This window comes from Acinonyx jubatus, chromosome C2, assembly GCF_027475565.1.
Source record: "Acinonyx jubatus isolate Ajub_Pintada_27869175 chromosome C2, VMU_Ajub_asm_v1.0, whole genome shotgun sequence".
NCBI classification, from domain to species: domain Eukaryota; kingdom Metazoa; phylum Chordata; class Mammalia; order Carnivora; family Felidae; genus Acinonyx; species Acinonyx jubatus.
The window spans coordinates 102,250,267-102,274,431 of record NC_069384.1 but is presented as its reverse complement, the minus strand read 5'-3'; the positions used below and the strand labels follow the sequence as shown (position 1 = coordinate 102,274,431).

At 37.4% G+C, this 24,165-nt stretch overlaps 1 pseudogene; it reads right to left on the bottom strand.

The window, feature by feature from the left end:
- Positions 1-22,898: 22,898 nt before the first annotated feature.
- On the bottom strand, positions 22,899-23,769 carry LOC106969456 (40S ribosomal protein SA-like; annotated as a pseudogene).
- Between the last annotated feature and the right edge of the window lie 396 nt (positions 23,770-24,165).

Here is a 24,165-nt window from a genome sequence, read left to right as displayed (position 1 = left end):
GACTCTGTGCTGACAGCTCAGAGCTTGGAGCCTGCTTCAGATTCTGTGTCTCCTCCTCTCTCTGCCCCTCCCATGCTCATGCTCTGTTTCTCTCTGTCTCTCAATAATAAATAAACGTTAAAAAATTAAAAAAAAAAAAGTCATAGCTGAAACTTCCTAACCTGGGGAAGGATACAGACATCCAGGTTGTAAAGGGGTAGTAGATCAATCACTTATAATGCTAGTATGAAGGTTAAAAGACACAAGTAGTAAAATCAATTATATCTACAAAAATTACTTGAGATAAACAAAATAAAGATGTAAAATGTGGCATCAAATACATAAAATGTGGAGGGGGAATAAAAATGTAGTGCTCTTAGAATGTGTTCGAACTTAAGCAACTATCAACTTAATATAGACTGCTATATAGATAGGATGTTATATATGAACCTCTTGGTAAATAAAATCCAAAAACCTATAATACATGCACATACACACAAAAAGAGAAAGGAATCCCAGCATAACATTAAAGAAGGTCATCAAACCTCAAGGGCAGAGAGTTAGAGAAGAAAGGAACAGAGAACTACAAAAACAACCAGAAAACAATTAACAAAATGGCAACAAGTTCATACTTATTATTAATTACCTTGAATATTAATTGACTAAATGTTCCTATCCAAAGAAATAGGGTGAGTTTAGTTGGTTAAAATACAAGACCTATCTATACACTGCTTACAAGAGACTCACTTTAGACCTAGAGACACATACAGACTGAAAGTGAAAGGGATGGGAAAAGATATTCCATGCAAATGGAAGCAAAAAAAAAAACCCAGCAAAAACAAAAACTGGGATAGCAATACTTATATCAGACAAAATAGACGAAACAAAGACTGTAACAAGAGACAAAGGATATTACATAATGATAAAGGGAATGATCTAACAAGAGGTTATAACAGTTGTAAATATCTATGCACCCAACATAGAATCACCAAAATATATAAAGCAAATATTAACGGACATAAAGGGAGAAATGATAATAATACAATAATAGTAGGGGACTTTAACACCTTACTTGCATCAATGGATAGATCATCTAGACAAAGATATCAATAAGGAAAGAGTGGCTTTGAATAACATATTAGACCAGATGAAGTCAATAAATAATACTGAACATTCCAACCAAACAGCAGAATACCTATTCTTTTCAAGGCACATGAAACATTTTCCAGGCTAGATCACATATTAGGCTACGAAACAAGTCTCAATAAATTGAAGAAGGTTGAAATCATATCAAGCAGCTTTTCCAACCACAACAGCTTGAAACCAGAAATCAATTACAAGAAAAAAAAAAAAAAACTAGAAGGAATACAAATGCATGGAGTCTAAACAGCATACTACTCAACAACCAATGGGCCAAAAAGAAACCAAAGAAATAAAAAAAAAAATACTTGGAGATAAATGAAAATGGAAACAACAGGTCACTATCTTTGGGACTCAGTGAAAGCAATTTTAAGAGGGAAGTTTATAGTAATTCAGACCTACCTCAAGAAACAAACAAACAAACAAATCTCAAATAAGCAATCTAACCTTACACATAAAGGATCTGGAAAAAGAAATCACAACAAAGCCCAAAGTTGGTAGAAGGAAGGAAACAACAAAGATCAAAATGGGAATAAATAAAATAGAGACAAAACAACATAGAAAAGATCAACGAAACTAAGAGCTTGTTCTTTGAAAAGGTAAATGAATAGATAATACTTTAGCCAGACTTATCAAGAAGAAAAAAGCAAGGACTCAAATAAATAAAATAAAAAGTGAAAGAAGTTACAAGTGCCCCCACAGCAATACAAAGAAGGGATTATTAGGCTACTATGAAAAATTATATGCCAACAAATTGGACAAACTAGAAAAAATTGATAAATTCTTGGAAACATACAATCTTCTGAGACTGAATCCAGAAATAATAGATAATCTGAACTGACTAATAGGAATGAAATTGAATCAGTAAAACAAACAAATAAACAAACAAAACAAAACACCCAACAAAAAATCTAGGACCATATGGCTTCACAAGTGAATTCTACCAAACATTTAAAAAAATGTTTTTAATGTTTATTTTTGAGAGAGAGAGACAGAGCACAAGTGGGGGAGGGACAGAGAGAAAGAGAGAGACAGACAGAATCCAAAGCAGACTCCAGGCCTTGAGCTGCCAGTCCAGAGCCTGACATGGAGCTCAAACTCATGAACTGTGAGATCATGACCTGAGCCAAAGTCAGATGCTTAACTGACTGAGCCACCCAGCACCCTCTACCAAACATTTAAAGAAGAGTTAATATCTATCCTTCTCAAACTATTTCAAAAAAAGTAGAAAAGGAAGGAATGCTTATAAATTCATTCCATAAGCCCACCATTACCCTGATACCAAAACCAGACAAAGACACTACCGAAAAAAAAAAAAATATCTATCTATCTAGATAGATAGATAGATAGATAGATAGATAGATATATCCATCCCTGATGGACAGAGATGCAAAAATCTTCAACAAAATATTGGCAACTGAATTCAACAATACATTAAGAGGATCATTCACCACAATCAAGCGGGATTTATTCCAAGGATGCAAGGATGGTTCAATATCCACAAATCATGTGATACACCACATTAGCAAAATGAAGGATAAAAAAAGCCATACAATCTTAATAGATGCAGAAAAACCATTTAATAAAATTCAATATTATTCATGGTAAAAAGCTCTCCACAAAGTAGGTATACATACCTTAATATAATAAAAGCCATATATGACAAACCCACAGCTAACATCATACTTAATGGTGAAAATCTGAAAGCTTTTTCTCTAAGATCAAGAGAAGGATGTCTACTCTCACCACTTTCATTCAACATAGTACTGCAAGTCCTAGCTACAGCAATCAAACAATAAAAAGAATTAAATCATCCAAATGGTAAGGAAGAAGTAAAACTGTCACTATTAGCAGATGATATGAAACCCAAAGTCTCCACCAAAAATAATATTAGAATAGTAAATGAATTCAGTAAAGTTGTAAGATACAAAATTAATATACAGAAATCTGTTGCATTTCTATGCACTAATTACAAAGTAGCAGAGAGAGAAATTAAGAAACTAATCTAATTTACAATTGTATCAAAAAGAATAAATACCTAGTAATAAATTTAACCAAGAAAGTGAAAGACCTGTATTCTGAAAAGTGTAAGACAGGGATGAAAAAAATTGAATATGATACAAGTAAATGGAAATATATGTATCATCTTAGAAGAATTAATATTGTTAAAATGTCCATAGTACCCAAAGCAATCTACAAATTCTATAATATTCTATTCTATTCTATTCTATTCTATTCTATTCTATTTCTAGAAAGAGTGCAAGCAGGGGAGAGGTGCAGAGAGAGAAAAAGAGAATCCTAAGCAGACTCCATGCTCAGCATGGAGCCCAACATGGGGCTAAGTACCATGACCCTGGGATCATGACCTGAACTGAAATTAAGAGTTGGATGCTCAACCAACTGAGCCACCCATATGCCCCAGCAATCTACAAATTCAGTGCAATCCCTATCAAAATACCAACAGTATTTTATACAGAACTAGAACAAATAATCCTAAAAATTTGTATGTAACCACAAAAGACCCCAAATAGCCAAAACAATCTTTTTTTTTTAATTTTTTTTCAACGTTTTTATTTATTTTTGGGACAGAGAGAGACAGAGCATGAACGGGGGAGGGGCAGAGAGAGAGGGAGACACAGAATCGGAAACAGGCTCCAGGCTCTGAGCCATCAGCCCAGAGCCTGACGCGGGGCTCGAACTCACAGACCGCGAGATCGTGACCTGGCTGAAGTCGGACGCTTAACCGACTGCGCCACCCAGGCGCCCCTCAAAACAATCTTAAGAAGAAGAAAGCTAGAAGTATCACAATTCTAGATTTCAAGGTATACTGCAAATATATAGTAATCAAAACAGTATGGTACTGGCACAAAAATAGACACATGGATCAATGGAACAGAATAGAGAGCCCAGAAATAAATTCATGTTTATAGCATCAATTAATCTATAACAAAGGAGCAAGAATATACAATGAGAAAAAGATAATCTTTCCAAAAAATGGTGTTGGGAAAACTGGACAGCTGCATGCAATATGAAACTGGACCATTTTCTTACACCATACACAAAAATAAACTCAAGTGAATTAAAGACCTAAATGTAAGACCTGAAATGATAATACTCCTAAATGAGAACATAGAGAGTAAACACTTGGACGTTGGTGTTCACAATATTTTTCTTGACATGTCTTCTCAGGCAAGGGAAACCAAAGCAAAAATAAACATTGTGATTACATCAAACTCAAGAGCTTTTGCACAATCAAGGAAAGCATCAAAAAAAGGAAAAGGCTACCTACTGAATGAGAGAAGAATTCTGATAAGGGGTTAATATCTAAAATATATAAAGAAATCATAAAATTCAACACACACAAAAACCTGCCACAAATAATCCAATTAGAAAATGGGCAGAAGACCTGAACAGATTTTTTTCTAAAAACATACAGATGGCAAACATACATGAAAAGATGTTCAACATCACTTATCATCAGGGAAATGCAAATCAAAACGACAGTGAGATACTACCTTACACCTGTCAGAGCGACTAGTATCAAAACGACAAGAAATAACAAGTGTTGATGAGACTGGAGAAAAAGGAACTGTCTTGCACTGATGGTGTGATGCAAATTGGTGCAGCCACTGTGGAAAATATGGAGTTTCCTCAAAAAAATTAAAAAGAGAAGTACCATACAACCCAGTTATTATATTTCTGGGTATTTACCAAGGAAAACAAAAACACTAAGTTGAAAAGATGCGTGCATCCCTATGTTTATTGCAGCATGATTGATCATACCCAAGATTTGGAAGCAACTTAACTGTCCATCAATAGATAAATGGATAAAAGGAGAAGTGTTATATATACAGAATGGAACATTACTCAGCCATTAAAGGAATGAAATCTTGCCATTTGCAACAACGTAGATGGATCTAGATTGTGTTATGCTAAGTGAAATAGGTCAGACAAAGACGAAGACAAATACTGGATGATTTCCGTCATACATGGAATCTAAAAAATTAAACCAAAAGCAGAAACAGATCCATGAGTACAGAGAACAAACTCATAGTTGCCAGAAGGGAGGGGGCAGGGAGGATGTGCAAAATAGTTGAAGGGGATTAGGAGGTGCAAACTTCCAGTTATAAAATAAGTCATGGGATGAAAAATACAGCAGTATATAGTCAATAATACTGTAATAATGTTGTATGGTGACAGATAGTAATTACACTTTTCATGGTGAGCATTTTGTAATGTATATAATTGTCAAATCACTATGTTGGATGCCTGATAATAATGTAATTGTAATACCACATATCAGTTATACCTCAATTAAAAACAAAGAAGCTGGTCATCCAAATGACTTGTTTAAACAAATTTTTTAAAGGGGAGAAGAGATTAGGTTACAGACACACATACTCTTGGTGCCTCTCCATTCAATATGGCACCTTCAGGCACATAACTAACCTACATAACATGTACCTGGGTCCAGGTCATTGGGACCCAATCATGAGATGGTCCAGGTCCTGGCCCTGATGACATCCTATTGATGTTGAGTGCCATCACAACAGGGCTGGTCCTGCTCTGCCCCTTTCCATCCCCACTCCACTGGAACAGTCACTGTCAGTGATCAAGAAAATCCTCCACAGATATCACAGTTACCTGTTTCTGACCACAGAAAGCATTTGGTGCTCTGGCACTGGAAGGTGCTATGGCACACTCTACATGTCACTGCCATTTATTTATACCCACTGCTTGCAGACACACCAGCAGAGATTCTAGAACAGAGCATCGCTAGGAAAATACCTTTGAAACAAGATTAAACACTGGAGAGGTTTAAAGCCAACACCAGATCAAGGCCAGGGTTTGGTTCTCTTTGAAGGATCTGCTATCTGTCTTTTTTGGGCTTAATAGGAGAAGAGAAAGTCTTTGGAAGCAAGATCTTTTTATTTGATGCCTTATTGGTTTCCTGCATAGTCAATTCTATTTTGTCCTTTTATAAAAGTTTGTAAAACATTTTTTTTAAATTTTTTTTTCAACGTTTATTTATTTTTGGGACAGAGAGAGACAGAGCATGAACGGGGGAGGGGCAGAGAGAGAGGGAGACACAGAATCGGAAACAGTCTCCAGGCTCTGAGCCATCAGCCCAGAGCCTGACGCGGGGCTCGAACTCACGGACCGCGAGATCGTGACCTGGCTGAAGTCGGACGCTTAACCGACTGCGCCACCCAGGCGCCCCTGTAAAACATTTTTTAAAAATGTTTATTTATTTATTTTGAGAGAGAGAGCATGTGAGCAGGGCAGGGGCAGAGAGAGAGGAAGACAGAGAATTTCAAGCATGCTCTGTGTTATCAGCCCAGAGACCGACACAGGACTCAATGTGGGGCTTGAACTCATGAACATGAATTCATGACCTGAGCCAAATTTAATAATTATATATATATATATATATATATATATATATATATATATATACACACACATATATACACACACACACACACATCTAATTTATATATGCATATATTGTGTGTGTGTGTGTGTATATATAGTTTCAAAATTATATATATTTCCAATGTGAGTAGCATTTCTTAATTTTTTACTCAACAGCATCTCCTTCAGTCTGCGCTAGCATGAAATTTCTTGGCTGGCTCCTTTTCTCTGCCAGAGGTGAAGCCAAGTGGAAAAAACAGTCAACATTTTCCATTTCTTTGGCTCAGATGACCAGGATTGGGCATTTTGCTCAGCTCTGCATAACAAGCTACACAATGTACATATAAAAAATAAAATTGAATGAAGTAAGAGTAGAAACATATAAAACACTGCCTTTCCTTTTATTTGATGTAGCTATCAAGCTATTCTCTAAATATCTGTCATTGTGGTAAAAAGCACACATTATTGCATAGGCGTTGTGTTATATTTCTGGTCATATATGTACATTTAACTTCATACACACAAAAGATACAACAGCATGTAAAATGTATTCTTAAAATGTGTTCTAGTAACATAGGCTCTATGTTTTATGCAAGCTACATTTCATGTTTAAAATCTTTCTTGTTTTAGCACTGACTAGTATATAATTTATTTATTATAACTTAGTAAGGGGTTCCAGAATAGCATGTTTAAATAATGGTCAAATTTTACCATAGGTCAATTCTGATCTAGTATGCGGGGTCCAATTCCAATGGAAGCTGTTACTTTGTCCCTCTTACTAAGGTCAGCAAAGATAGAATTCTATACATCTTAATCATATCTCCTATGACTAATTCAGCCCATAGGATTATAACCATGAATATTTTATATGTAACTTCCAGTAATAGTGCTCATTCTATCAATCAATATCAAATTAACCCCAAGATTACTGAAAACCTGGAATAAAATATAAAATATTGAATCATTCATTTTTAATAACATAGGTTATAAATGTGTATTGCTCTGGAGAAATGACTCTTGATTTTGTAATGCAATATTTATGAGAGAGTTTGGAACAGTGGAGAAAGTTCTGCCTTCTTTCCTCCATGTTGGAAGATCTGCTCCGTGGGAACAACTTGCTGCTATCGTGCATAGGATGTTGTTCCACCTGTGTTTTGTATTCCTGAAGCCGCCCAGTGCCAATTCAACTTGAAGAAATTCTATTTAATGTAGTCTAACACTTCAATTTAAAGGTTTTTCTTTAATGTTTATTTATTTTTTAGAGAGAGAGACAGAGCACGAGCAGGGGAGGGGCAGAGACAGGGAGGCCCAGAATCTGAAGCAGGCTCCAGGCTTTGAGCTGTCAGCACAGAGCCTGACACGGGGCTCGAACTCACAGACTGTGAGATTATGACCTGAGCCCAAGTCAGGCGCTTAACTGACTGAGCCACCCAAGCACCCCTCTAACACTTCAATTTAATAAACATTTAATGAGCAAAGCAGAATGCTAGGTTGTATTAATAAGGTGTCCTTTAGTTGTAAGGAAAGACAACTCAGGCTTATTTGTGTGAAGTCTCATAGAGCCTATGTTAGCAGGACAGGCTGGCCTCACTGGAACAACAAAGCTGCCAGACATCTTCTTTCTCTTCCCTTGACTTACAACACCCCTTTCCTTTCTGTCTTCTGTTTCCTTTTCTTTTTTTTTTTTTCGTAGCATGGCATTTTATCCCTGCCATATTTTTGCTTCATTCTGCCTTTTGTCAGCTTCCTTTCTGTTCTCTGACCTGCTTATACATGACCCATCAGAGCTACCCCCAAATAATACTTTCTATAATAAATATATATGTATATGTATATACATATACATATGTATGTATATGTATATACATATACATATATATGTATATATAAAACAGTTTCTAGAAATAGTTATTTTTGCTTTTGTTTCCCTTGCCTGAGGAGGCATACCTAGAAAAACGTTCCTATGGGTGATGTCAGACACATTTCTGCCCATGTTTTATTCTACGAATTTTATGGTTTTAGGTCTTACATTTAGGTCTTTAATCTATCTTGATTATAGTATAAGAAAATGGTCCAGTCTCTTTTTTTTTTTTTTTTACATGTACTCATCCAATTTTCCCAGTGATGCAGGCAGGCCGGGTCTGAGGACCATGGTGGATGCTGGGTCCCCGTGGGACCAGCCTAGAGGGTCCTTGGCTTCATGCAGGATGGAAATCAAATGTGAGCCAGCAGGAAATGAAAGCAGAGTTTATTGAAGATATGAGTCTTGTCTTTGCTTGGGGCCTGGGGGGGTTTTATGTGGTCTGGGGCACATGTCCTCTCAGGAATCCAGGAATTAGTTGGAACAAAGCCGAGGATCCAGGTGATATTCCTTCGAGTCAAGGAATATCAAGATAACTATATATCAAGATATCTAACACCTGGAGATCTGGAATATGCATGTGAAAGCTTCATGTGGTCATTCTCACCTGGTCCTTCTTGGATGCTATCTATTCTAGAGAAGTCATTGTCTCCTTATCTCTTACCAGGAGGACCTATGCTATTTGCATTACAAGGCGTGTGTCGAGTGGGGTGGGGTGCAGGTCCTGGCAAGAATAGAAGCCAGAAAAGAAGCAAAGGGGGAAAAAACAGCTTTTTCTCTCTTTGGGTTCCTTCGGTTTCCCTGTCTCACCAGCACTGTTTGTTGAAGAGACTGTGTCTTCCCCATTGTATAGGTAGCTTTCTGTCAGCCCCAGAGGACTGCCAGCTCACAGGCCAGTGGTCAGGATGGATTCCACTGCATGGTCCCAGCCTGATGCAATGAGGTGGCTTGGCTGGTGTCTCAGTAGGGGACAAGGAGCAGCGCAATTAATGATGATAGCCTTGGTGTGAGGAAAAGAGGTGCTGCACAGCCACCTGCAAGAGACAGACAAATCTTAAATCCCGGATTAAAATGATGACAAGGTAAGAGATCTCCTGAGACACAGATTAGAGAGCTCCATAAAATAAGCAGGCCCCTGTTTTCTGGAAGACAGTAAAAACAGACAAATTGTCTTGGGGGATGCTGGGGAAAGATTATGATATAGAGAAAGAAAGGCTTACAAAGCTGAAAGGCATCTTGTACAAATGTTGTCTCCTAGGATGATCAATCTGTGGCCATCAGCCCAACACTCAGTCATGTAATATGTGAACACTTAAATGCACAACAGTACAGGCACCAAAGGGCCTACAGAGCCAGGGGTACACACAGGGCTAGTATTTTTGAGGACCTATTGTTTTCAAGGTACATTGCTGGAGGCTTTGCAAATACTATTTAATTTAACTTAATTTTTAGTTCTAGACTTGTGTTTAGTTCTAGACTTCTCTGTCCAATTTCCTTGCTTACTTTGTACCATACTCTAGAATTCATTACTTTTCCCTATACACACAAGAGTTAGAGGGAACTACTTCCCTCCGGAAGTCAACAGTTGAGATTGAGGAACTTGCCTTGTCCCCACATGCTCTGAATTTCCCTTAGCCCAGGCTTCTGACTCATACTTCATACCCTCAGTGCCTCTTACTCCTGTCAGCTCTGGGCTCTGAGGCTCTCAGTGAGCTCTTCCTGTTTCTCCTCAAGCAGCTGCTTCCTTCAACCAGAGCATGCAATCTATTTCCCAAGGCTTCACCTTTTAAACCTCCCCTTCCAATGCGTGGGATGAGCTCTATCAAAAAGACATTAGTTTTGGGGCGCCTGGGTGGCTCAGTCGGTTAAGCGTCCGACTTCGGCTCAGGTCACGATCTCGCCGGTCCGTGAGTTCGAGCCCCGCGTCGGGCTCTGTGCTGACTGCTCAGAGCCTGGAGCCTGTTTCAGATTCTGTGTCTCCCTCTCTCTCTGACCCTCCCCCGTTCATGCTCTGTCTCTCTCTGTCTCAAAAATAAATAAACGTTAAAAAAAAAATAAAAAAAAAAGACATTAGTTTTTATAGAATTTTGGAAAACAAAGTACAGAGAAGATAGCATATTGCATTATTTATTCTCTTAGAGCTCACTGCTTTGTATCTGTTTGTTTATGCAAATAAGGAAAATGTTTGCATCATCCTCTCCATACTAATAGATTCCAGTTTATGAAGTAGAAAGTCATTTGAGATTAGAAACAGGTAAAACATGTACACAGAAAGTTAGGAAATGGAAGGATGAAAATCTTTTAAATTTAAAAATAGTTGTCAGGGCACCTGGGTGACTCAGTTGGTTAAACATACGAGACTGTTGATTTTGGCTCAGGTCATGATCCCTGGGCCATTGTATCAGGCCCTGAGTTCTGGCTCTGTGCTAAGCACAGAGTCTGCTTAAGATCCTCTCTTTCCCTCCCTCTGCCTGTCCTTTGCTCATGTGCGTATGCATATGCACATGCTCTCTCTCTCAAAAAAAATTTTTTAATATAAAAATAAAAAGAAAAATAGTTGTAGGGTGCTTGGCTGGCTCGTTCAAAAAGAGTGCGACTCTTGATCCACATTGGGTGTAGAGATTATATAAAATAAATAAATAAAATTTTTATATGTTCACTTTTTAAATTATTATTTTTAAAGGTTTTTATTTACTTAAGTAATCTCTACACCCAGTGTGGGCTCGAACTCACGATGCTGAGATCAAGAGTCACACCCTCTTCTGACTGAGCCAGCCAGGTGCCCCCAAATCTTCACTTTTAAAAAAATAAAATAAATGGTTGTGAAGTAATTGAGGGTTAAGTTTTTGCTGTTTTGAAGCTTTGATCTAATGGCACTATTTGGATTTATGAATAAATGTTTTTTTAAGTAATCTGAGTATAAAGTGCAAATGTGGATTTTTTTTTTTTTTTTACTTGTGCAGGATTCTCTCCAGCTAGTCTCCCAATTTCCTGGATGTGATTGAATGCCATAAAAACAATCAAACCAGTTTTTTGTTTTTTTTAACTTTTATTCAGTTTTGAGAGACAGAGAGAGACCGAGCATGGACAGGGGAGGGGCAGAGAGAAAGGGAGACACAGAATCTGAAGCAGGCTCCAAGCTGTCAGCTCAAAGCCTGACATGGGGTTTGAGCCCACGAAAGTTGAGATCATGACCTGAGCCCGAGTCAGACGCCCAACCCACTGAGCCACCCAGGCGCCCCAATCAAAACAGTTTTTAACCTACCTGAAGCATTTTCTGTCTTCTAGGTTTAGCTAATTCTAAATGTTGTATCTTGAATACAGTGAATTATGTTGCATAAGAAATTCATTATAACAGTTTAGATCGTTTTAGCAATTCATCTTTTTAATGAAAAGTATGTGCAATCGCATACAATTATATTAGAAATATTTTCCACATATCTAGATATATTTTAGTCTTTTTTTTTTTTAACGTTTATTTTTGAGACAGAGAGAGACAGAGCATGAACGGGGGAGGGTCAGAGAGAGGCAGACACAGAATCTGAAACAGGCTCCAGGCTCTGAGCTGTCAGCACAGAGCCCGACGCGGGGCTCGAACTCACGGACCGCGAGATCGTGACCTGAGCCGAAATCGGCCGCCTAACCTACTGAGCCACCCAGGTGCCCCTTTTTTTTTTTTTAAAGTAAGCTCTACACCCAACAAGGGGCTTAAACTCATGAACCTAAGGTCAAGAGTCACATGCTTTACCTACTAAGCCAGCCAGGCACCCCTAGATATTTTATATCAGACTATTGTCTCAATCTGGAATGCCCTTCCACTCATTATATAAATTCTTTATAAATTAAAAATACACACACACACACACACACACACACACACACACTACATAAGTACATTCTTATTATAAAAATGGAAATAGTATAGGGCTATATATATAAAATATCTTTTCACCATTAATGTTAAAAATTCTTTATGTGTAGAGCATTGACATGCCAACTGAAAAGCTAAGTTTCCCAGGTTTCCTTGCAGCTGTGTAGTCACAAGACACAGTTCTGCCAATGAGATAGAAGTTTACTGGGAAACACTTTTGGGAAAGCTGTTTTTTCTCTGAGAAAGAGATAAACACATGTGGAACACATTTATTTTTTTTATCTTCTTTATGACTAGAATTTGGAGATAATTTGGAAGTGAGTGCAACAACAATCTAGTGAATGTTAGTAGAGGAGGCGTACCTGAGAGATGGTGGGATCAAAACTAGGAAGAGCCTAGGCCCTGGATTTATGTGATCATAAATGTTTATGTTAATGTTCCTGTTCTAGGCAGCTACATATTACATACTTCCAGCCTCCCATACCAGACCCACCTAGAGATAGTGTGTATTTTTTGAGACCCATCTATATTCATACCACATTAAATTTTTATCCAAGGTTTTTTTTCCCCAAAATTGGATTATATTATATATATAATATATATATTACTCTGAATCTCCTTTATTGTATAATATATACAATGTATTATATATTATATAATATATTATTATATATTAATTATAAATTAATATTATATATTATAAATATTAAATATTTAATTATTTATTAATGTATTTAATAATTATTAAATTATTAATTATTAATTGATTTAAATTAAATGTTATGAATTAATATTATATATTAATTATAAATGTTATATGTATGTATGTATATATATTATATATATTCTATTGTGTATATGTACATATATTATATATATATATAATTATATATATATATATATATATATATATATATATATATATTACTCTGAATCTCCTTTATTGACTTAACAATATGGTCTAGATATCTTTCCATGGTCAGTACAAGAGGAGTTATCCTTTTTTAAAAATTATTTTAAACAAAAGACATTTCTTTCTTTTAAAAGTGACACTTGCTTATTCAAGCTATACAGAAAAATTTCAAGTAAAAAGCAGCAAATGTCCCTAAATCCCACTATTTTTAAATAACCAGTATTATTGTTGGTGAGCATGATTCCTATCAGCTCTCCCTGAAAATACTGGGAATTGTTCTCTTACACTACCACCTCCATGTACATGTGTATACACATTGACATGCAAGCACACACATACAAATACACACAAATATAGACATGAATATACATACACACAAATACACATAGGAACATGCATGCAAACACAACACAACACAAAATGACACAAACATGTAAATATACACACCTGCTCACATGGGAGAGTGAGAGAGAGAAACTTACAAAATCAGAACCTATCAAAAAGTGCTTAATTTTAATTGAATTAAACTGAAAAACTATTAGAATACCTTTAGAAGTTATGACTAGGGCACCTGGGTGGCTCAGTCGGTTAAGTGTCTGACTTTGGCTCAGGTCATGATACGCAACTTTGGCTCACGTTTCATGGGTTCAGGCTCCATGTTGGGCTCTGTGCTGACAGCTCAGAGCCTGGAGCCTGCTTCGGATTCTGTGTCTCCCCCTCTCTCAGCCCCTCCCCTGCTTTTGCTCTCTCTCTGTCTCTCAAAAAATGAATAAATGTTAAAAAAAAAAATTAAGAGTTATGACTAAAATTGTTATAGAATACCAGAGAGCAATACCCAAAATTCAAACCAGATATCATTTTTAATGCCCATAAAAGTTATAGAATTAATAGCAGAAATAGTTGAAGCCAGAACATCATATTAATATCTTCTTTTGCTAAAGAATCTGTATATTTAGCATTATAAATTATAATATTTAACAGATTTATTAGATTAACAATGTAGCCTTGTGATTCCAATTTAAAATGTAGAATTGAGTAATTGATTTAAATTTATTAATTTAAGTAGAAATTTTACTGTGTATATAATAGTATTAGAACATTTAGTGGACCTTAAGTTTCACCATATTTTTAAGTTTAACTAATTTAGTTCATAAGAATGATTTAATTACTTGAGAAGGTTTGTATTACAGACAATCGAAGGACTTAAAAGAAAGGCAACATATTAAATTTATAAACCCTGTTTAAAACATTTCAAATAAATTCAGATTCTGTGTCTCCCTCTCTCTATGCCCCTCCCCCGCTCTCACTCTGTCTTTGTCTCTCTCAAAAATAAATAAAGATTAAAAAAAAAGGGCACCTGAGTGGCTCTGTCGGTTAAGCGTCCAACTTTGTCTCAGGTCATGATCTCATGGTCCATGAGTTCGAGCCCTGCATTGGGCTCTGTGCTGACAGTTTAGAGCCTGGAGCCTGCTTCAGATTCTGTGTCTCCCTCTCTCTCTGCCCCTCCCCTGCTCTTGCTCTGTCTCTGTCTCTCTCAAAAATAAATGAAGATTAAACAAAAATCTTTAAAACATTTAAAAAAAATTAATTGACTGCATTTGAGAGTGTGACCAAATATGAATTGAAGGTCATTAAAAGTGAAAGTACAAATCTGCTACACTTATAATGGCATAATGAGATTTGTAAGCTGAAGTTAAATGCTTAAGGAATGAAATTAGATTCTGTAAATAATAAACTGATTATTCAGTTTTAAAACCCAAGTAACTTCTAAACTGTCTTTTCTGTGACCATAAGAAAACTCACATTTATGTAAGAAGAAAAAATAAATGAAGCAAAACTTAAAGAAATGTCAACTTTGGATAACTGTTTCTTCAGTTATCTTATTCAGATATCTTCTAAAATTAAGACAAAACACTATGAAAACCATTAAGGATTTGTAGTCATTATGTTTTTATTGTTCTTTAAAATTATGTGTTAGTTTTAACATTGAAAATGTTTCTGCTATGAAATATAATAGTTACCAACCATGCCAGTGTGCCTGGGACTGAGGGGTATACTAGAACTCACGGCTCTCTGTGCTAAACCCAGTAACCTTGGTCACTCTAATGGAAGGCATTGTAGCATAGGTGCTAAGACTATAGATTGTTACTAACACCTGCATTTGAGACTTGAATCTTCAGCTTATTTTCTATTTATCCTGGGTAAATGGCTTATTTTCATACCTCTGTTTTCTCCTCTCTGAAGGAGGAGAATGTATTCTCATTGTAACTCAGAGGGAAACCTTCACAATGTCTGGAGCCCTTGATGTCCTGCAAACGAAAGAGAAAGATGTCCTCAAACTACTTGCAGCAGGAACCCACTTAGGTGGCACCGACTTTGACTTCCAAATGGAACAGTACATCTGCAGAAGGAAGAGTGATGGCATCTGCATCATAAATCTGAAGAGAACCTGGAAGAAGCTTCTGTTGGCTGCTCATGCCATTGTTACCATTTAAAAACCAGGTGGTATGAACATATCTTTCAGGAACACTGGCCTGTAGACTTTGTTGAAGTTGGCTGCTGCCACTGGAGCCCCTCCTTTTGTGGGCTGCTTCACTCCTGGAACATTTGCTAACCAGATCCAGGCAGCCTCCCTGGTGTCTTCAGGAGATTACTGATAGCAGGGCTGACCACCAGCCTCTCACAGAAGCGAACAAACAAACAGTGAATATCCCAAAGGATTATTATGAAAATTAAATGAGTTACTATATGGAAAGCACCTACATTAATACCTAGAGTGTGGTAAGCACTAAATATATACTAACTGCTATTGCAAGCTCCCACAGAAACATCAATTATTGGACAGGTCATCTTTATTCTTCATTTTATTTTTATTTTTTTTTTAAGAGTTTTTTGTTTAAGTAATCTCTACACCCAACATGAGGCTCGAACTTACAACCCTAAGATCAAAAGTTACATGCTCTACTGACTAAGCCAGCCAGGTGCCTCTGTTCTTCATTTTATTATGTACTAAGCTGGTGCATGTCTTTTGTCTTTTTCCGCCCTCATTATTTCTTCCTAGAATATATATGCATGGTGGAAGGAGAAGAGCCATCTTGGTATAAGAGGGGTTCATGAGAATCATAGCTACATACTAGAGATGCTAGAGCAGAAAGCTAATTGGATCTTTGACAGCTCCTTGGAAGAATAAAAAAAAAAAAAATAACACCATAATTTGTTTAAACGTTTGTTAGGTTTCCTGTTATACACAATTGAAAATAATTCCTACTGTTACAAACCATTCATTTAATTTTTAGTAATGAAAAAATGTGGAGTATTTTAGTAGTTCTCATGTCATTTTGAGTTGGGGTCAAAAAATGCCATTTTTGAGATTTGCTCCAATATTGATATATGTACTACTGAAAAGAGCAGGATACTGTTTCTTCTTTGATGGTGAAAAAAAAAAAAAGTTTAAGAAGTCAGGTCACCATGATCAAGAAAATCTTGTCATCTTCAATGGTAATTACATGAGTCAATGGGGAGAGCCACAGTAGGGGAGAGAGAAACTGGTAATGGGCTATTCTCCATACAAAAATGGGCATTATATTTTGTCTCTTTCTGCCAGGCATTCAAATGACCATTTTCAAATTTTTGAGAATGAGATGTTCTTAAAAATTATTTTCTTTTATAGTTTTCTGTTGCCTACTGTTTTATAATATGCATAGTGAGATAATAAATTTGAAAACAGGTAATTAAAACAAGAAAGCATAAAATAGTTCAACTCCAGAGAAAGGACTATGGCCAATATTGGTTTGGGATTGAGAATAAATCTGTACCTGTTGTTGTTATTCCTAAATTAAAGTTGCCTGGTAACTCTACCCAGCTGTTAATTAAGCACTTAGGCAGCCACAGTCATTAACTCTTTCAGGTCCCCAGGATACTATTTAGTTATTGCTTCAATTTTCTGTACTAAGCCGACTAATAGGCAATGTCTTAAAACATTGAGAATAACTGGTTCATAATATATTTTATCCTCTTTATGATTAGATGGAAAAAGCAATTCTAATTTAGTTCCCTGTTCATTTTAATTTGGGTTAGCAGATGTTCTATGTGTACTGAAGTCAACTATTTAATTTGCATTATAGAAGAATATAATAGCAATTTCTCAGGGTTTGCATGTGTGTGTGTGTGTTTTGTTATAGTGTGGTTTTAATTTCCTCCAAAATGTTGCTATAAAAATAGAATACATTTTATTTTCTAATTCGCGAAGAATATCCCGAGAACAAAATTGGGTTCGTAAAATTCAAGCAATATTTTAAAATTAGATTTGTTTGAAGAGGGAATGAGGGAAATAGAGAAAAAAGTACAGCAAGGGAAAGAAGGAAAGTAAAAAGAACAGTGAAGCTCTCAGCTTGCCAACAAGGATGTGGATCCACTTTGAGAACAGGTTTGTGGTAGGTGGGGGGAGCAGTTCACATGGAAAACATTCCTATTTCTAGTATGATATTGCATTTTATAAACTTATCTTCCATATATTCTTTTGTGTATATTAAGGAGGATTTTTGTACAAGCTACCATCTGAACAAATGGAAGGGAAGGTACATATCAGTATTTTAGTTTGGTAATTGTAGGTTTCCCAAATCTTATTTAATCAAAAGTAAATGCTTGCTTGCTGTTTTAAGCTTCTAAGTTTTGGGGTAATTTTTTATGTGTTAATAGATAACATATCATAAGATTGTCTTGATGGAGCACCTGGGTGGCTCATTTGGTTGACCATCCTACTCTTGATTTTGGCTCAGGTCGTTATCACAGGGTTGTGGGATCAGGCCCCACATCACGCTAAGCATGGAGCCTGCTTAAGATTCTCTCTCTCTCTTTCTCTCCCTCCCTCTCTCTCTCTCTCTCCCCTTCTGCCCCTTTTCCCCATTCACGTGCACTCTCTCTCTCACACAGAAAAAAAAGAGCGTCTTGATGACTACATGAGAGCAAATGAATAATACAGATTATCATTATTAGCTTGTTCTATCAGAACTTTGGTCAGGAAGTAACTTCTTTCATATAGATTGTACCTATTCTGTTGACAAGCTCAATTTTTAAAAAAAAAATTTTAATGTTTATTTTTGAGAGAGAGAGACAGACAGAGTGTGAGTGGGGGAGGGACAGAGAGAGGGAGATGCAGAATCTGAAGCAGGCTCCAGGCTCTGAACTATCAGCACATAGCCCGATGTGGGGCTCAAACTCACAAGCTGTGAGATCATGACCTGAGCCAAAGACGGACGCTCAACTGACTGAGCCACCCAGGCACCCGGACAAGCTCAATTTTTTTATGTTTTGATAACTTTCAGTTCTTATTTTAAATTTCCCCAAATTCTCTCATCACTTGTAAGTTAGAGGTTACAGACATTTCTACTTTCACTTCATATTGGAAATATATGATTGACAAAAATACATTACTGGATCTTACAATAAACATAAATTACATCAATAAATTATTCAACTATTCTCTAAAAACCTGTATATAGATGAATCCCCCCAAAATAGTTTCTGGCTTGTATGCTGAAAAGTCACTTTAGGAAAGCCTACATATTCTCTGTAGGGGTTTGATTAAAGTGAGGTTGCTCTATAATCTGCCATATTTGGGACTATTTTTCAAAGGCCACTGAGCCTTATCAGTAACAACTTCATCTTTACATCCTCTGGTGAATAATGGTTACAAGATAGTATTTTAATTGTCTAAGGCCTAGATCTCAAACTCAATTCCTTTAGGGGCTGAGCACGTCAACAAGATGAATGGGGTGAGCTGAATGGGGAGCTCAGGTCCTCCAGGAGCCACAAATACTCAACTCACCTCAGTGTCCTCACGCAGGCTTTCAATGCTGGGTTACCAGATTCTTCTAGCTTCAAGAGAAGATGGAAATCTTGGTTTTTATTTATGTTTTTAAAGAATATTTGAGAGAAAACTCTCCATATTTTATATTTTTTAAAGTTTATTTATTTATTTTGAGAGAGGCAGAATGTGAGCAGAGGAGGGGCAGAGAGAACAGGAGAGTTCCAAGCAGGCTCCATGCTGCCAGCAGAGGCCAACACGGGTCTTGATCTCATGAATCTGAGATCATGACCTGAGCCAAGTTTAAGAGTTGGGCCCTTAAGCGACTGAGCCCCTCGGGCACCCCCAAACTCTTCATATTTTAAAATATTGTTGGGGTGCCTGAGTGGCAGTCAGTTAAGCATCCAACTTCAGCTCAGGTCATGATCTCACAGTCCATGGGTTTGAGCCCCGCATCGGGCTCTGTGTTGACAACTTGGAGCTTGTAGACTGCTTCGGATTCTGTGTCTCCCTCTCTCTCTGCCCCTCCCCCACTCATACTTTGTCTCTGAAGACTGAATAAATGTTAAAAAAAATTTTTTAAATAAATAAAATATTGTTTCATTTGTCTTAAACACTTGCAAATGGAATAAAATACATCTGTGAACTGTAGTCATTTCCCGGGTATCAAGAGATGAGAGGGAAGCTGAGTGTATAGACTACAAAGTTATTATTTTGTGGACAAAACCTCTATCTACTGGAAGAAATGTTCAGAAGCTCGTGTTACACATACTTCCAGGTGTTGGATACATAATGCATGGTTTCTATAAAGAGGCTAGCTCTGACACTGCATCATCAGACAACTACAGTGTTTAAAGTCTTCTCATCAAGGGTTCTCATTCATACAGACAAACTAGTTTAAATTTCCAAGAAAGACATTTCTCCCATGCCTGTAATCACTTTCCTGTGGATTCACAGTGGCTGGTGTTACGACACAGCTGTTTAACCAGCTGCAAAAACAATAAGTGGAAGCCATGTAGAAAAGGTCATCTGTCAGTTGGTTAGCACTGATTCATCATCATAAGGGCCAGGAAAGCTGGGGGTCTATCATCATCACCTCAGGAATGTCAGCAACTTGCAGGGCCCAAAACAAATGTACTCTACTTTTGACCTTTACTCTTCACTCTCATAATGTTTGTTACTCTATTTAGCATAGCTGCTCATGTAAAATGTGCATCTATTGTCATAATCTCAAGAATATTACTTCATTTTATTTTTTATTTTTTTAACTTTCATTCATTTTTTGAGAGATGGAGAGAGACAGAGTGTTAGCGGGGGAGGGGCTGAGGAAGAGGGAAACAGAATCTGAAGCAGGCTCTACGCTCTGAGCTGTCAGCACAGAGCCTGACGTGGGGCTTGAACTCATGAGCCATGAGATCATGACCTGAGCTGAAGTCAGACACCCAACTGACTGTGCCACACAGGCACCCCTAAAGAATATTATTAATGCATAATTACATGACAAGAGCTACCTTTTGAATTGTTGGAAATTGAGAGAAGATGACATCTTTAGCCTCTTCCAGGTTGTCTCATGTTCTGCTATTTCTACCCGATGTATTGCTCTTCTTATAGCTACCTTTTTGGACCTATTGATTACTGGCTATTGAAAAGAATCATACAGAATACTTTGTTTTTCTGATAGGTCTATTGGGTAAGATTTATTGCATCCTAATTTTGACCTGGAAAATATTCTTTCCCAATTAAACTGCAAAGAGAATGGTTCCATTAACTGTATACATTACTCATTGTATAAAGTGTATCTTCAGGATGCCTGGGTGGCTCAGTTGGTTAAGTGTCCAACTCCAGGTCATGGTCTCGTGGTCTGTGATTTTGAGTCCCGCATTGGGCTCTGTGCTGACAGCTCAGAACCTGGAGCCTGCTTCAGATTCTGTGTCTCTTTCCCTCTGCCCATTCCCTACTCACTCTCTGCCTCTCTCTCTCTCTCAAAAATAAACATTAAAAAAAATTTTTTTTAAGTTTATTTTAAAAACTTAATAAGTGGTCAGACTTTCCCGGGCTGCTATTGATAATAAAATGTTGAGCAAGACTCTAAATTAGTAATGTCAATCCAAGTGGAAGACAATTGATCGCTAACAATACTTACTTTTATATATAGGAAAAATCAATAGTTTTATCTGTTTTACATATGGTACACAATGGGCATTCTTCATTAGCCTATAAACAAAGATTAACACATTTAATATTAGCAATTCTTTAAAGAATTGGAATATTTTGTTAAAAGCAAGATTAAGCAATTTGTATTCAGTAAATTGTGAGTCCGTTGTATTTCTTTTGTCTTCTGAAAGAGAATTGCAAAGTACATGTGAAATAGCCTCTCCCAGTCCAATCCTCCTGCATATGACACCTATAAACTCTGGGCAAAAATAAACAACTAGAGGTATTGGAAACTAAAAGCAGGTAGAAATTGGGTCTACAGTTGGAAGAGGAAAATTGCACTGAGTGAGTTTCTCCATTTTTAAAGACTCTCAGCTTGAGGACAAGCCTTAGAAGGGGTAGCTAAAACCCCTGTGCACAGAGATAAGTGTATTGGCTTGAAGAACCAGAGGACAGAGTTCAGAGGGACCACAACAGCAGGACAACAAAGGGAAACATCCTGGAAAGGAGAAAGCCTGAGAGGGGAACCCCAAATTCTGTGTATGAACTCTGCCCAAATCTCTGGTTGGGCCCTAAACCATGCATACATGGCGAAGGCTAGCTGAGCAGCCCAGGTAAGGCTTAAAAAAAAAAAATTGAATAGTGATTTCAGATGTACACCCACTGCAGGGAAGACAAAGTTTGAAGTTTGGTTCCACCCAAGTAAACTGCCTACTAAAACAGAGGAATGGGACCAGAATGGGGTCACATGCCCCTGTCCTAAGTGCAGCAGAAGTCAGGGCAGTGATGGTTTGCCATTTTCAGTCTTTTTATGGGTAGTAGATTGCGCTAGAAAGGATGCAGAGGGTTGGTTGGAAAGCAGATAGATAACGTAGAGGGTCTATAACTTTATAAAATTGAGAGAGTCTAGTTGAGGTAACGGAAGCAATTCAATTCTGTTGTATTGAACTAGGAAACTTGAAAAAAAAAAGACAAGCTTAAAAATTTATTTAATGTAAGTTTTATGTGGTATGGGAGACTTCATAAGGAAATAAAGACCCAGAGAAATAACTAGACTTGTGTACTTTTATGCTAGGTTTGATGAAGAGTGGCAGGTCAAGGAGAAATGGAATGTTACAGTTAAGGAATGAGTGCTATAAACTGGGAGGAGCCCTGCAAGGCCTGTTTGTTGGGATTCTTCTTGGCTCCCTTTTGACCTTGGCTCCCTTTAAAATTTGAACCAAATTTTAATCCACTATATGGCAATCATACCTGCTGTATAATTTAAAACTTTTTATTGTGAAAATGTCAAACATCAACAAAGATTGATATTATGAATTTCTGCATATCCATTATTTGACTTCAACAATTGTCAACATTTTGTCACTATTGTTTTCTTCTGTATTTTAAATTTTATTTCCCCTGAAATTTTAATTTAATAGTTGTAAATGTACATAAAAATGGAAAGGATAGTATAGTGAGTACCCATATACCTTTCACCTAAATTTACTAATCACTAATATTTTGGTATATTTGCTTTACTTCTCTCAAATATTTATATATATATATATATATATATATATACTCTCTCAAAAGTGTGTGTGTGTGTGTGTGTGTGTGTGTGTGTAGTTTCTTTTCTAAAACATTTGAAGGTAAGCTGCAGAGAACATTATACCTTGCCATTGTATCAGTTAACTTTTATTTTATTTTATTAGAAACTGTTTATTTTCCGTCAACTTCATTTCCATTTTGTTTGCCTTTGTAGAAGAACAGCTGAAGACTAGTAGTCTTCAGTGGTTGTTCCTGCCCATTCAGTGACCTGAGCAGTGGAAGCTGCAGACCGGTCTTCACTGGCAAGCTCAACACCCCAGTCTTCAGTGGGGAACTGCTGAACAGGCACAGAGGCACCTGCACGCCTTCAGACCAGTCCGAACTTCTGGGTGAGTAGCGATGAACTCAGGAGCTGGAGCAGTCCATTCACCTAGAAATTCTTCCTTGGTCACAGCCTTTTCAGTGTTGGCCTGCTCTTCCTTTTCAATCTCTTCAGGATCCCATTAGAAGTAGGGCTAAGGTATGACCTCCTATGTGTATTCATGGGAAATGGTACCTTGCATGCGCAGAACTTTCTGGGCCAGCATCCACCACATCAGACCCACTGAGTGAGCTCCCTTGCTGTTGCATGGGATGACAGTGTCCATGTAGCACAGAGGAGAGTCTGTGTTACACAGAGCGGTAGTAGGTGGGTCAACATAAGATGCCTCTGTGAGAGGCTGGTGGTCAGCCCTGGGATCAGTAACCACCAGAAGTCTTGGCTCCTGGAAGGCTGCCTGGATCTGGGCAGCGAAGTGGCCAGCAATAAGAGTGGCTCTAACAGAAGCAGCAAACTTCAGCACAGCTCGCTGGCCAGTATTCTTGAATGATATGACACTGACATCAGCTGGGCTTTCAATGGCAGTAATGGCTTGAGCTGCCAGCAGAAGCTTCTCCCAGGTTGCCTTCAGATTTATGTTGTAGATACCATCACTTTTCCTTCTGTAGATGTACTATTCCATTTGGAAGTCAAGGTTGGTGCCACCTTAGTGAGTTCCTGCTGCAAGTAATTTGAGGACATCCTTCTCCTTCATTTATAGGACATCAAGGGCCCCAGACATTGTGAAAGTTTCCCTTTAACTTACAACAGGAACACAAAACAACACCATACGGACCCCTCTCTGGGTAGCGCAAAAGGCTGTATCAGTTAACTTTTACTATAAATCACCTGGTGTTTAAAAATAACCATTTATTTTTTTGCAATTCTGTGGGCTGGCACTTTGAATAGTGCTTAGCTGTGGTGTTTTTTCTCTGCTCCATGTGGGTTTGTCTGGGCTCAGTCACACATTTGTGATCAGTTCGCATGTTGGCTACAGAATAGCTGGTTCTTGGTGCCTTTATTCCCATATCTGGCAGTTAACTGGGGCCTCAGTTCTCTTCTAGGTGGCCTTTCTTTCTCCCGTAGGTCACACTAGTCTTCTTACATGGCAGTGTCAGGGCAGGGTTCCAAGAGGAAG